The following is an 11,441-nucleotide window of genomic DNA, read 5'->3' on the forward strand; positions in this document are numbered from 1 at the left end:
GACCAGGTCAACGGAGTGAACAACGGTACTGTGCAAGAGGTGTTCAGAGTATCCAACAATTGTCACGCTGTTGTAGACGAGAGTGCTGAGACATCAGATGAGTCAGTGAAAAGGGCAGTTCCACCAGGCACGAATGGTTTTGTGACATCAGAAGAAGTTGCTGCTGTCCTCAGTGCTCAGTCCACTGGCGGCGTGGGTCAAGTGATGGGAACGAATGCTAACTTCAATCTTCTGCAGAAGGAAGATCAGTCAACGGCACTCCCACAGAGTCAGCTTGTTGGTTTACAAGAACAGGACAACACAATAAGCAGAACCATGTACTTTGTGCATAGACACAAGAGACCTACCAGATGTGAGAGAGCTGTCGAGTCGCCAAGTGTGTTGAAACTACTGAAGCATTGGAGCAGACTCACCATACAGAATGGCATGCTCTACAAAATAAGGAAAGATCCTCGCTTGGCCAAGAAAATCTTCCAGTTTGTGGTGCCTGACTCATTGAAACAGAAAGTCCTCCACGGTTTACATGACTCAGCAGGTCACCAAGGCCAGAACCGTACTTTGTCTCTGGTGAGGCAACGATTCTTCTGGAATGGCATGGAACGTGATGTTGTGAACTATGTCAAATCCTGTCAGCGTTGTATAGTAGGTAAAACACCTGAACCACACAACCGTGCACCACTCAAGAACATAGTCACCTCTGAGCCTATGGAGTTGGTCTGTAAAGACTTTTGGACTGCCGAGCAAGAGAACAAGTCAGTAGATGTCCTGGTCGTAACTAATCATTTCTCCAAGATGGCGCGCGCCTTCCCTTGCAGGAATCAAACCGCCAAACAAGTTGCTCGCCGTCTGTGGCAGGATTTCTTTCTCGTCTATGGTTTCCCTCGGCGTATCCACTCTGATCAGGGAGACAATTTTGAGAGCAAACTGATCAAAGAGCTTCTAGAGATGGCTGGGGTGCAGAAATCCCATACGACTCTGTACCACCCCATGGGAAATGGTATCGCAGAACGATTTAATCGAACATTGGGAGATATGATCAGAATCCTTCCCCTCAGCCCAAAGCAAAGTGGCCACAAATGCTGCAGCAGCTCACCTTCTGCTATAACTGCACAGAGCATGAGACAACAGGGTTTGCACCGTTTTACCTAGTGTTTGGTAGGATCCCTCGTCTCCCTGTCGATGTCATGTTTCAACATGCTAGTACCAATGATGCTGTTGTCAGCTACTCTGACTTTGTAACCCATCTGAAGAAGGACCTAAGTGAAGCTGCTCAGATTGTACACAGGAATACTCTCAGAGAACAGAGTCGCCATGCCGAGCTGTACAACCGTAGGGCCAAAGGATCACCCCTCGTCGTGGGAGACCGGGTGTTGATCGCCAACAGAGGTGTCCCAGGGAAACGCAAGGTTGCAGATAAGTGGGAGTCGACCCCGTATGAAGTCATATCAGTCAAGCCTGATCTCAATGTCTATAGAGTCAAGGATTGCCTGACGGGCAAAGAGAAGGTAGTTCACAGGAATTTGCTGCTCTCTGTTAGCTTCTTGCCCTGTGAGGGAGATATGCCCAACAAATCTGAACACTTAGGGTGTGACGCTGCTACGCATGGAAGTGATGTATGTCCTGATTTACCTGACGCAGTCGAAGGCAGTGATGTCCGTACAGTAAACTGGGTGATAAAGTCAGGTCAAGTCAAATTCAAGTCAAGTCAAGGTGAAGAGCAAGTTCATTCAGAGATGGAGGATAACTCACTAGACAGCAGATCTGATGTCCAGTCTGACTCTCTCACAGTCCGTACATCCAGTCAAGGAAGTCAGCGCATCCCCGAATAAGATGATGATCATACTGCAAGTGACAATACGGAAAGCCCACCTCGGTGCTCTGAAAACATGATCCCTTTGGATATGGGCCCACCAGACACTGTCCTCCCAGACGAGACCCCATTGAACACTGACCATCCGGACACTGTCTTTCCTGATACTGACTGTTTAGACTTGACTGTCCCAGACCCTCAAGCTCAGGTTATTTGTACTCAACCTAGCCGTTATGATCTTAGGGTCCGCCAGTCCATCAGGCCTCCCAGTCGTCTTATTTGTCAGATGAATGACCAGTTTGTAGGTGACAACTCTGTGTCCGCAATATCTGCTAGTTCCTTGTTTAGGTTCTTTAGAGATGCACTTTCAGTTTGAGTAACAAAGCTTGAGCAAGAAACAAGAATTGTGCCTATGTGAGCACTTGAAACAACAGGAACAATGTTTTATATTTCAGAGAAGTCTGTGCTTAGTTAGGAGTTTGATCGCCTCCTTTCTTTGCTCACTCCTTTTTGGGAGAGTTTTAGAACTGACATGCACTTCAGTTTGTTCCTTGTAATACTGTACCAATTTTCGTGTCCTTTTTTTCATCAGTATTTGCACTTTTGGCATGTGATTTTTTTCTATTTAGTGTAGCACTCCCATATTTAGCAGAATTTCAGGGGGGTGTATGTAACGGGTGTAATAATAACTTGTTTTAATGAAATTCCTGTTGAAACATGTGTATAGTTTTTGGTAAATGTCCTGCAATGATGAGTCCAACAGTGCCATCTGGCCTACGATCTGAGAGTGCTGGTCTTCTGGTGATCCCAAGAGCAAAGAAGTGTTCTGCTGGTTCGAGAGCGTTCTCCATCCGGGCACCGGTGCTGTGGAATGCTCTTCCCCCTGAGATTCGATCTGCAACCTCAGTGGAAATGTTTAAATCTAAGCTTAAAACTCACTTCTACTCCATAGCATATGAAAAAACCTACTCTTCTCGTCGGCTGAAAAATAGTCCGTCTAATATAGTGTAATAATCTGTGAAGCCCTTTGAGACTCTTCGTGATTTAGGGCTATACAAATAAAAATGACTTGACTTGACTATCTTACGTCCAATAAATAAAAGTTTCTCTACCCACAAGTATTTTAAAAATGCACATTTATATGATGATTTGGGTATAATTTGTTTTTTTTTTATTATGATTTAAATCTATATTTGAAATTGATGATATTTTTACCGATTAGGAGGCGCTAAATAATACACACTGTCTCTTTAAGCATCACACTCCACTATTACTATTGCTATGACTTGATTTTGGCATGCTACATAAGTGGACTGAAATCAAGATGCAATTCTTCGAATTCCACTCCGTTTTAGTTTGCTGTCCGTCAAGTCTGCAATTGATCAGCAAATAATATTGCTTGGCAGTTGTCAAATATCTGCTCATTGTCCTGTCCAAGTTTTTTCTCAGCAGATTTGGTCCCAGCAGGAGCAACTTCTGAGGCTTAGGACTGGACTTGTTGTCTCCTGTGGCTTTTAGTTTCATCTGGTTATTTTTTGAGAGCAGTGTTTCTTAACTGGTGGGTCGGGTCACAGAAATGGGTTTCCGTGGCAAAATGATTTTAAGGAAAAAAACTGGGGGTCAATTAAACTCCTTGACATTAGATGGTGATAATGCCCTGCAAATGTGAATTGACACACACCATTTAACACCACAGAAAAATAATATTAAAGTTTGTTTACTCATGTTGTGAATGGCGCAGATACAGCGGAGAGTGTATGAGATATTGATGTGTTGAAAACAAAGGAGGATAAAAAGCTAAGTGTGTTTTGTGTGGCTGAGTGCTGGCTCATGAAAATATGAAGCCCTCATTTTATGCTTGAGCACCTTTAGTCTGTTAAAAATGGCTGAGCCTACTGAAGTGACGCTGATCTCTAATTGATTCATGGTTTTTGTCTATTGTTAGTAATGGGGTGTCAGACTTATTGTTTTTGCATTCAGTTGTACTCTGTTTTGGATTGAAGTAGAACTTGGACGCTTGATCTGGACTCAGTTTTTTTCTAAGAGGAGTTAAGTTGGGTTGCTGATGAATTTTGTACCACATACACCGAGGAGAGCAGAATATAAGTGTTTTGCTTTTTTTAATGCAACTAATTGACCATTAAAAGGAATATTATTACTTGAAGTCACTTTGGTTTTCCCTGGTCATTCTGTTAAAAAAGAGAATAAATTATACTGTGCCTGGTTTAAATTACACAATCTTTTAATTCAATAAACTTAAGAAGAGAAAATTGTTTTATTGATGTAGGTCGCCACTTGTATTTTGGTGGGGTGGTGGTTCCTGAAGTCAGACCAGTCGAGAACTATTCTGGCGTCCGAGTTAATTTATCTGTTTGAAGAAAAATCTGTGTAAACGTCTGTCAGGTTTTTATTGGGAACAAACGGAGTGAACCACTGTTTTCGAAGAGGATTACGCAAAAAATGTCAACTAGAACATGATTTACGGACTGACAAGTTTCTAAAAGCCTCTTTTTCATAGCCAAAATAACAAAAAAATGTATGATGGTACTTTTGTGATATTCTAAAAGGCATTTTTATGGGATATTTTACTTAGAATCGAAACGTTTCCATGAAGCAATAAAGCTTGTGCATGTGCATGTTGCGCCAGCTACCTCAACACAGATGAACAAAAGCACACATTTATCAATCATACTATGTTCTCATTCTTCAGCTTGTGGCTCCTTACAACCAGAAAAAGTTTTCCAACAAGTACATGTTCTTTGTGGATATTTCTTAAAGATGGAAGCTGGACAGTGGATGCTAAAACATACGCAGGACCCCTTTTGCTTTTGCAAGAGAAAAAAACCCATCCAGTTTCCATCATGGGGATTATGACAAATGTTTTGCGGTAGTATTTTCGTTATTTCTAATGCAAAACTTTAGCTAAATACTTTAACGTGGACTTTGAACTAACCATCTCTGATTAACTGTTTATTTTTGTCACTCCTCGACATATTACTTTAACAGCATTGATTCACTTCTATCTATCTATCTACCCTGGTCATATCCGTCGAGAGGGGTGACCGACAGCAAGGCAAACACATACCAAAACAAAGAAAATTTAAAAAAGGGAAAAAGTAGCAAAAAACACACACAAAAATCTTTGGACCATGGCCAACCCAAATGCCCATTCAACCAAACAAGTTAAGCACCTCAGCACCCAAGTTGGTCATGCTTTCGTCCCTCCGGATGAAACGGGACACAAGAAAGAGGCCATGTCACTCGGGTCAGGGTGACACAGCACACTCTTCTGTTCAACAGGAGGGCCCGACAGCTTTCATGGTTTACCCCCGCCGCATCATACGGGTGTCCTGCCCATCCCTTAGAACGCGTCCAAACATCCCACTATCCTTTTACAACATCTCTCCACTCATTCCTATCACCAACAAGAGCTCTCGCTTCCACTATATTTAGACCTCTTTCCTGCAGTGCACTCATAACAGCATCCATCCAAGTCAATCGCGGCCTTCCTCATGGTCTCCTTCCATTTACTTCTGCTATGTAGATCCTCTTCAACATTTGCTCTTAATCCATCCTCTCCATGCGTCCAAACCAACTGAGTACTCTCTCATCCACACGCTTGCTCAGTTTCACAACTACTCCAGTTCTGTCTCTTACAATTTAGTTTCTCAATCTATCCAATGTTGTCACTCCTAACATACTCCTATATCACTTAACCTCAAAAACATTTAATTTCCTTCTCAAATCTGCGTTCAGAATCGGCACAATCACACTCTCATACAGTCCCCTCTTAATATCCATGCTCATCACTCTCCTCAGAGCACCCAAAACATTGCTTCCTTGATTCATACACATTATAAATTACAGACCTCCCAATATTACAACAAAGGTTCAACACTCTTAACAATATCGTATTAGGAAATGCACAGCACACAGGTGATTAGATATATCTTGCTGAAAACAAACAAACTGCTAAACATTAGTTTGCTGTAAATGAAGCAACGGAAAAAAATACGTATGATTTATTTTAGGAATTTGTGATTAAAATGATAAGAACTCACATCCTTGAATCAGTCTTTTATTGTGGGCCTCCCAAAGACCCCCAAACTTTCATTTTTTTGCCATTGATTTAAAAGTCTGGCCCCTGTGAGAATGGCTTTTCTACCATGTGGTCCCGAGTTAAAATGATTTGACACCCCTGGCTAATATGCTTACATATTCAATAGTTAAAAAAAAAAAAAGTAAGTTGATGCTAGATCACTGTTAGCATTTGAAGGCGCTGATGTTTCGACTAGCAAGTAGCACCAAGATAGCAATTTTAATATTTTTAATATTTAAATCTTCAATTGATATTATTTTTCCCTGTGTAGTTGATTTTACATTACAGTAATCTCTTGTTTTTAACGGGGGTTGTGTCCCAAAAAACGTCCCGTGATAGTCAAAACCTACAGAGTAGAAACCTATATGTATTTACATATTTACTACTCAAGAAAAAAAACAATTCACAAGCTTATATATTTGTTTAACAAATACAATTATGAACTGTTTTTACCAAGAACTTCTACACTGTCAAATTACAATTTAAATAAAATCTTGCCATTTTTCTGCTCACCTGTATGGAAAAAGAACACGATCCACTTTACATTATACTCTGCCGCCATCATATGGACATTATGGAAAACTGCATTGACGTTCTGGTTCGGTCCAACAGATGCATATGTTTTTCCATCATCAAGCTTTTTCGAAAAAACACGAGGGAGCCACTAAGGAGCGCCAAAAACCCACATGTGGCTCCAGAGCAAGTTTAATGGGTCGGGAGGTCCAACTTTCTTGGTGATACAAGAAATCTTCCTTTGCTTTTTGCTGCTTTTGTGGGTCCAGAGTATTTTGTCGACATGATGTCTTTCAGAAAAACCTGAAAATGAAAATAAATTTGCGCATCGATAATGTAGGTTCGTCAAGCTGTTATATGTCTATAACTTAGATGCAACGCCATGGGCGCGCAGGTAGACAGGCAGAAAAGAGGTGGGGCAACTGTTTAGCCAATCAGAATGCAGAACACAATTCAAGATAAAAAATTCAAGAACAATTAACCCTATAAAACCAAGAGGTTTGTCATTACACATCTTAAAAGGAAGCTAGTGATGGATATAATGGCATTAGTTTGCTCCCGGCTAGTCACAAACCCCGTTTTGCATTCAGGGATATTGGGATTTTGTAAACACTTTGATGTGTTTTGCACATGAATAATTTATTGGTTTTTTTTAAAGATCTAGAAGAAAATACTGAAATTATCAGAGCCCGAACTGACGGAGGACCCAGACGCGTAACGTTTTCAACCAAGCTTTCTTTTACGGGAACGGGGCAGTGATGCGTGTGAACACAAACCCCAACAATTAGGCAATCGTTGGGCAGAAGAGATCGAAACCGGACAGGACAGACGGGATTGATAACAGATAATGGAGACTGGAGCAAGATACCGAACAGGATGAGACAGACGGGATCGATATTGGAGACTGGAGCAAGATACCGGACAGGATGAGACAGACGGGACCGATGCCGGATCCTGGAGACAGGAGCAAGATACCGGACTGGACGAGACAGACGGGATCGATACCGGATACTGGAGCAAGATACCGGACAGGATGAAACAGGCGGGATCAATACCCGACAGAGCCAAAATACAAGTCTTGCAAGTGCAGACGTTTGTTGACAGACTGACAAGGAGTGAATGAGAGCACTGAGTTTAAATAGGAGGGAAGCCAATCAGGCAACGAACAGCAGCTGGCGCTAAACGGGCCCAAGTGTGGGCAGTGGGCAACTGTGACAGAAATGAGAAAACAGGGACAACTACAAATACTAGCGATTTTTTTCTTACTATTATTACTGTTATCCTATTTTAACACACAGTATACTGTAACAAACTAATAAATACATCACTCTAGTGTAGTGGAAAGCAATTGTACACCATAAAAGTGGGATGAAAGGTGTAGTAGTAAACAGTGACAGGTTTGATTCAAACTTTTTTGACGTCCATTACAGTTTTACCGACAGAAGCACAGAAAACAATCCATACGACATAAAGCCTTATTAACGTTTCTGCTGGAGTAAAGCCGAAAGGGTGCGAGGGGTTAACCCAATGTTGAGAACGAAAACAAAGAGATGAGGAAAGACAAGGAGAGGAAAGAGACAGAGTGTGGCGTAATTGGGCCGGTTCTTGTCTGTTGCAGGATGTCAGCGCTCGCTTCCTCCATCCCTCTCTAATGCTACCCATTCTAATTGGGTGCCGTAATCAATATGTGCCGCTAATTGCACTTGAGCAACACAAGCACCCTCGTGTCAGCACGTTCATACTTTGACACAGCCAATTATGCATGTTGACAAATTCAACGTAGATGGGAAATGATGTAAAATAAAGTAAGATGTTTCACAAACCGTTCCTAATGCAACGCCTTTTGAGCACCACAGACACTCAGGATGTCTTTCAATATACAGGGTGTTCCAAAAGCCACATTTTGAAAGTGAATATCCCAGGAAGTTTTATGGATTAAAAACAAATTCTTGTTAATTCAGAAAGCTTGTAATCTCAATGTTTACATAAAATGTTAAAAGATGTTCAATGCGAGAAGCATTGGTCACACAACACACTTCAAGCAGATAGTAAAATTTTTGCCAAATGCTTTCGAGCAATGCATCGTCAATGGTTGCAGCAACTTCTGTTATTTGTGCCTTCAGATAATTCCCCGTCTCTTGGAATATGGGGCACATAGGCCAATCCTTTCACAAATCCCCTCAAAAAGAAATCACATGGTGTGAGATCTGGAGATCCGGGTGGCCAGAACAAGAGTTAAAGTTAATTGTGAGCACACCTTCCAATCCATCTGTCCGGGGACTGTTGTGTTCAAAAACTGTCTAACCCTGAGGTTGCAGTATGGTGGTTCCCCATCCTGTCGGAAAATAAAGTCACCAGACTCTTTCTCATTTAATAATTTTCTGTGAAATTCACGTTGAACAACGGTCTTAGTTTTTAAAAACTGAAGCACATGAAATGCCTTTTCTGTGTAAGTGATCGCCATTAATGGATCTGAAAATGGATATATTAATTTAAAAAATCAATAGCCTTGAAAACAAATAACATAATTCGCTTTAAAATGGTAAATTTTTTTTATCTTACCACTATTCACAGTTAAGGAAATATGGGGACTTTAAATATACTCGAGATTTTTGGAACATCCTGAATAAGAGTTTTTTTTAGACCATTCTTTTTACAGCACAGAAAATACATTTTGTTAGCTCAAAAACATAAGACATTCAAAATTTGCGGTGTTTGTGCATATGAGGCGGGGACGCCTGTAAGATTCTATTATGAAAAATAAGAAGACCATCTAATGGCATGACAATCCTCGCAAGTAGTAAAATACGTTTCATTTTAATTTGCCGTCGCCATCACCACCCCCCTCTCTGCATCCACCCGCTATTCCATTCAACCAGCTTAAATTATGTTACACCATGGGTAAATAAACTTAAATTTTACCTTTACATAAATATTTACTGCGTTATTCAATAATATACATGTATATTTCACATAAGTAGTACTTACTTTATCATACATAGTTATCTTTATGTTTTTATCTGGGGAATTGGGGTTTCAGAACACATTTTCATCGTTTTTTATACCATGTATGAGGCACTTTTACTTTGCCACTCCTTCTTTAAACCGCATTATTGTCAAATCCCAGAAATCTAATGCAAATCGTCCCATTAGTTCACCATCACTTTTTCCGTATGGGTGTCCTTTAAAGTCAAAGTCCTCAGAGTGGTTATTTCTAAAATTTTCTTTCTGACGTTAGCATCTTTCGTTATCAAACGTATGTTGAGTGAAATTTGAAAACGCTCCACACGTCCAAGTGCCAATAGTCATCACGTTTCCTTTCAGAAGCCCCCTTCACCTAATTAGCGCCAGCAGCATGACTGATGATTTTCTTCTTGGTAATCAATCGCGAGCCAAAAGCGGCTAAGGAAAGTCATATGACTACTTACATTTTTCACATGAAACTCAAATGTAAACATGCATTTTTAAAGTGAAACCTGATGATTTCACCCTCATTTTTTTATTACATTAATTAAAGCCCTAATGTGTCATATTTGGGCACTACAGGGCACTGTTGTCTAATGCAAACAAAAAACAGTGCTAAATGATCATTGCTTTGCAGCTAAATGCCAGACAAACATGGCGGAGAGTACTGTACTAGATATGGATTCCAATATGTAAAACAAATACAAATTTCTTCAACTATGATTTTTTTTTTAATGAAAATTAATATTTGTGTGATAGTTCATGTATTTTTGCCTAATGTTCAAATACATTTTTAAATTATTTTTTTACTGAATGAAAGTTCTTTGTACCACAAGGAAGCAATAAATATTTCAGACTGTCCCTTTATTTATTTTTTAGCATCCATATAAATACAGCAATCCCTTGCTGTATCGCAATTCACTTATTGCGGTTTTGCTACGGATTTATATATATATATATATATATATATATATATATAAATAATGTGTGTGTGTGTGTGTGTGTGTGTGTGTATTATTAACTAAAGAAGGGTCTGCTGCCACCTAGTGCTTAAGTAAAAAGTAGTGTTTTATAATTCGTCCATTCATTACTACAGTGGCTTGCAAAACAGTGGCTGTGCTGCTTTTACGCCAAAACATAACGTCTTGCATTGTTGCCCAAAAAAATAATTTTGGTCTCATCTTCTCATCATGTTTGGTGTGTCTCCCAGGCTTGTGGCTAACTTTAAACAACACTTTTTATGGATATCTCTGGAGAATGGCTTCCTTCTTGCCATTCTTCCATAAGGGCCAGATTTGTGCAGTATACGACTGATTGTTGTCCTATGGACAGATTCCCCCGCCTCAGCTGTAGACTTCTGCAGTTCATCCAGAGTGATCATGGGCCTCTTGGTTGCATCTCTGATCAGTTTTCCCCTCGTATGAGCTGAAAGTTTAGGGGGACAACCCGATCTTGGTAGATTTGCAGTGGGCTGATTCTCCTTCGATTTCAATATTATTCGTGCACAGTGCTCCTTGGGATGTTTAAAGCTTGTAAAATCTTTTTGTATCCATATCCAGCCTTAAACTTCTCCACAACAATATCTCAGACCTGCCTGGTGTGTTCCTCGTTCTTCATGATGCTCCCTGCGCTTTAAACAGACCTCTGAGACTATCACCGTGCAGGTGCATTTATATAGAGACTTGATTACACACAGGTGGATTCCATTTATCGTTAGTCAATTAGATCAACATTGAAAAATTCAGAGATCCTCACTGAACTTCTGGACAGAGTTTGCTGCACTGAAACTAAAGGGGCTGAATAATTTTCCACACCCACTTTTTTGTTTTTCATTTGTTAAAAACAATTAAAAGATACAATATAGTGTGTTCCACTTCATGATTGTGTCCCACTTATTGTTGATGCTTCACAAGAAATTACAAATGTATATCTTTATGTTTGAAGTCTGAAATGTAGCAAAAGGTCACAAAGTTCAAGGGGGCCAAATAGTTTCGCAAGCCCCTGTATGTAACATGGGCAGATACCAGCTGATTTTTTATGCTATAAAGTTTTATT

Source organism: Urocampus carinirostris, chromosome 10 (genome assembly GCF_059441175.1).
Source record: "Urocampus carinirostris isolate Australia breed hairy pipefish chromosome 10, RoL_Ucar_1.0, whole genome shotgun sequence".
NCBI classification, from domain to species: Eukaryota; Metazoa; Chordata; class Actinopteri; order Syngnathiformes; family Syngnathidae; genus Urocampus; species Urocampus carinirostris.